Raw genomic sequence first — 5153 nt, 5'->3', positions numbered from 1 at the left:
ACAGCTCTGTTGACCCTCTCAGGCATGTGATCGTCTCTCTGTCTGATCTGTTTCTGGTCGTGGTGTTAAACTACAGCCTACTGCAATTTTAGTAGCTATACTACTTTTCTGAATTAAATCAAGTAGGAAATGTGTACTAATCACATAATGGCAACATGCTAGTTTCTACAAAAAAAACTTTATATAACTATTTATATATGAATATGACTATTTTAGATACTGCACAGTAATACAGGATACTATACATAGTAGCTAATACTGTAATTGTTTTTTAATGTGCATATTGTAATTTGTAATATTCAGGTGTGTGTACAGTATCCTAATTTATTTTTACATGTATTTTCCAATACTCATTACTCACTGTATTACAGTTACAGTTATACAGTATGAAAATTATATATAGTAATGATGACATTTTAAATGTACATAATGCAATTTATATGTATTATTTCGATTTTATGTTTAAAATTCATTAGTTTTTAGTATAATATTTATAATGTATTATGTTCACAGTAAAACAGCATGAATTATACAGTAATACTTTTTAATGCACTTAAAATTAAAAAAATGTAATTGTACTAATATAATTTATATTTTTCAGATTTATTTTCATATGTTCATACTTAATGTTCCCTCTATTTTTTTTTTCTCTTGCTGAGCAAAACTTTTATTTATTGGGCAGAGATTTTGGCCACCTGAGCAAAAACATTCTTTATACCAGACCTGTACAGAACACACACAAAAAAGTGTGTAACTTTTAACTTTAATGTGCTATTTATATTTGATTTGACCCTTGATCAACTAAATGATGTACAGTTTAGGTTACCTGAGAAAACATTATTTACACTATAATACACTGCCGTTCAAAATTTTGGGATCAGTAAAGTTTATTATTTCTTTTAAGAAGTTTCTTATGTTTATCAAGGCTGTATCTATTTGATAAAAAATAATATCTAGAAAATAAAATAATATTGTGAAATAGTGTTGCAATTTAAAATAAACTTTTTCTATTTTAATATACTTTAAAATATAATTTATTCATGTGAAGCAAAGCTGAATTTTCAGCATCATTACTCCAGTCTTCAGTGTCACATGATCCTTCAGAAATCATTCTAATATGCTGATTTATAATTAATGTTGGAAACAGTTGTGCTGCTTAATATTTTTTGGGACCTGTGATACTTCTTTCTGGATTCTTTGATAAATTAAAAGTTAAAAAGAACAGTGTTTATTCAAAATAGAAATGTTGTTGTTATGATATACACCATTCAAGAGTTGGGGGTCAGTACATTTTTTCTTTCTTTTTTTTTTTTTTTAAGAAACTAATATTTTTATTCAGCGAGGATGTTAAATTGATAAAAAGTGATAGTAAAGACTTATATTGTTAGAAAAGATTTCTATTTTGAATAAATGCTGTTCTTTTTAACTTTTGATTAAATCTAGAAATCTAATTTTAGTGTAGTGGTCATAACCAGCAAGTAGCTCATCGCTAGATTAATCAAATCTACCTGAATATTGTGGCACATTTGGTTGTTCTTCGCTTTTCCTCGTCCAGCCAAACTTATCTGCAGTCAGTGTGTTGAGGTCAAAGCGAGGGACTTTAATGAAACCCTCTTCGCATTCTGGAAGTGCTGTAGTCTCTGTGGCGAAATAGACTGTTTGTATATATTATTGATGATTTGTCCCCTGCCCTCTGTTTTAGTGCAGAGGAAAGCAGGTCAGCACCCGCAGGGCCGGCTGACTCATATTTCTGTTTCTTATTACATTCGTATTGCCATTATTTCATTACTTTTTATTGCTTCTTTCTCAACTACAGAGGAGTCGCAATACTCTGAGACCTCATGCACGACCAATTTTCTTTGCAGCTCGGTTGTTTTTCCGACCCCTAATGTATCATATATATGTTTTTGTGCATTATTTTTTCCCCTACAACTACTAAATGAAGCTTGTGTGTTTGTCGCTTTGATGAATAATCTCAATTTGTGATTCATTACACAAATAGGACATGGATTTAGTTGATCCTTGTGCCAAATCAGGTAAAGTGCATTGAAACGCCTGTGCCCGCTGTGTTTATTCATTCTTGTTTGTAATAACTGATCCTACCCTGTGGTTTTGCCTATAACATTACACATAACTCTGCCTTTTTGTTTTTGATGATTATATGATGTTTCTACGAGAGCAGCAGGACATAGGGAAACAGAATGAGGTTGTCCGCTACCGTTTTGACCTGTGGTTTTGTAAAGTCTTGGCAGGTTTTCAGCTCAGTGGAGTGGGTGTTACGAAAACAGGATTAAAACTGCTTGTTCTACGCCACTGTTTAAGTGGGTGTTTAATCCATGGCTTTATGGACTCTCTGCACCGACGGGCCACTTTTCTAGAGCTCATTTTGCTGAAGTGTTTAGCCTGTGTCTGCTCTGAATCTGACTAGGGAATGGCAAAAAACTCTTTTTAAGAATGGCATTTAAAAAAAATTAAATGTTGTTGTTTTGAAGCAATAGAAAGAAACCAGAGCTAGCTGTCACGTGCACCGACGGGCCACTTTTCTAGAGCTCATTTTGCTGAAGTGTTTAGCCTGTGTCTGCTCTGAATCTGACTAGGGAATGGCAAAAAACTCTTTTTAAGAATGGCATTTTAAAAAAATTAAATGTTGTTTTGAAGCAATAGAAAGAAACCAGAGCTAGCTGTCACGCATGAAGTTTTCACAATGCAATATTTTAGTTTAAACAATATTCAATACTCTAGCCTAAACAATATTGAAATACTTTGTATGTTACTATTTTGTGCTTTATAATTGTTTTACTGTTCTGCTAAAAAAATAAGCTACGATGTTTAATATCTGGTTCTCTTCAATGTTATTTTAGTTTTATTTACATACTATAATAGTATTCATTGACATTTTAAATGAGTAGAATATTTTATTTTATTTTTAAGTTTTTAATTTATTATGTGCTTTTTCATTTTTATATATCTGTTTTGCTTTATTTTTATTAACGATTTAGTAATTTTAGTACCTCTTAAACTTATAGTTTCTAATTCTAACTCTCTTAAACTTTTAAATGTTTCATATATCATTCATATGTTAGTTTATTTCAGTTTCAGATTCATTTCAGTTAACAATTTGTTTAGTTTTAGTCAACAATAACAGCACTGATTCTGTTGTGACAACTTTGCCCATATAGTTTGCTACTGGGGCATGTTGTCACAAAGTCAATAAAAAGCTTTTTTTTTTCTTTCCTGAGCGATAACAACAAAAACTGATTAATTGTGTTAAACATTGTTTATTTGTTTATTCCTACACAGAAAGCCCTCAGAAATATTCACTATAAAAAAAAAAGTGTGACAACTAGACCTAGTTCCCACTGTGATTTAATATCCATTGATTCTCAAAAGAAGGAACATCTTAAGAAACACTTTAAAATCTGTTTAGGACAGTTTTGCAAGTGTTATATCTGTTTAGAGAGTCAATGAGCCAGAAACATTCCCCTTGTGACTCTTATGCTTTTCTAAATTATTCTACAGTATTATAAAATATGCCAGAGAACACCTTTGCTCTTAGATATAATTGGGATGCTATCATTCCAGTACAGTAGACAGTACAGTAGGCAAACCTAACAAAATCTAATAGGATAATCTGAGAAATAACTTACTTTTTACATTTTCTGAGTAGTGTTTGCTCATGCAGATATCCGTAATGCATTCTAGGGTGTTGCCAGTGTGTTGCTATGCAGTTCCTATGTTAACAATAAGTTACATGCATCCTGACATTCATAAAACTTAGAAGATAAAAGCACCACAAATACATTGCAATGGTTGTAACACATGTACTTTCTGTACGTGAATATCCTGCTGTTTGAAGTCACTTTCTGCCTAATAAAACACTGTGAGGGGCAGGTTGAGAGCATGTTTTCATTATCGTTCTCTGTACATTATAAGGTAATATATACATAGTCACTGGCTTTCCTCTCTGTAGAGCGTGTGTCTAAATCTATTCAGGCTTTGCATCATTGGTTTTAATGGAGGAAAGGGGGGTGCAAAGGTGAGCAGAACTCCCTCTGCTCCCTGGGTCACTCATAATTAGCTGGGCTACTGCCCTAGGGCCAAATAAAAACGGAGCCAGGTTACCTCAATCTTTTCCATCCGGGCTAATCTTCTCCCAGTGGTGATTTTTAAACGTGTTCTGTGACCCCCGACAAAACATCCCCATAAACTACAAAGCAATATTCCAATGCACTCAAGCATTAAGTCCAGTGTTAATATTTTTTCCTATTTGACTGAAGGTTTTTTTCTTCTTTCCCCAGTGTTCCACTTCAGCCCATTTCAAACCCTCCAGTCGTCACATTTTCATCAGCCGTGGTGCTGGAGGCAATAGCGGCTATCTGATGAATGTATTAAGTTGAAATTTTGTAACGTTACATGGTCTATTAAAAAAGGGTAAGGACAAAACGACATAATGGAGAAAGCTGAAAATGCCTCTTAAGCAATTTCACTGGCAGTTAGACTCTCAGAGTGTGAATTTATACATTTTAAACGTTCCTCACTGACATGTTTGAAGTTCTGTTCTTTTCATTGCATGTGAGTAATGCACTTGATCATTATTAGCACGCTGTTTACTCAGCTAATAATAATTGATAGTGTCAAAGCCTCGGAGGGAAATGGCTAATGAGGGTCTTTAAAGGAACATTGTGTCTTTGACATCTTTCATGGATCATGGCGCCTAACGCTGATGCATTAAGTGCTAAGGAGATGTCTTGTTTTGCATTTGCAATCATTTGCTGCCCGGGAGATTGAGGGACACTCAAAGAGAGAGCAGGAGTAAAGGAAGACATTTATTTAATGCTGTGGCAACACATGAGAAGGATTGTGTTCAGCGGTTGTGAAAACATGGGTGGATTTCACAGAAGGTCACTAATTCAGAACCAGAATTCTAAGCTTTTAAGCTAAGAGGCGCTGTGCACCTTCAGAGTAGATTAATTGACTCGTCAAAGTTATTAACTTCACAGATTCGGGCCCTTGAACTAACAGGCGAGATGAAGGAGCACATGTCTGACTCTGCCAAACACAAACTCTCAGGTAGTTCAATCACAGTGTTAATTAATTCAACTTCTGTTATCTGGTCGCCTTTGGGTGAATGTCTTTCTGTGGATATTCAAGGA

The sequence above is a fragment of the Sinocyclocheilus anshuiensis genome, unplaced genomic scaffold (genome assembly GCF_001515605.1).
Source record: "Sinocyclocheilus anshuiensis isolate Anshui unplaced genomic scaffold, SAMN03320099.WGS_v1.1 scaffold1832, whole genome shotgun sequence".
Lineage (NCBI taxonomy): Eukaryota > Metazoa > Chordata > Actinopteri > Cypriniformes > Cyprinidae > Sinocyclocheilus > Sinocyclocheilus anshuiensis.
Note: the sequence above shows the minus strand (reverse complement) of the source record.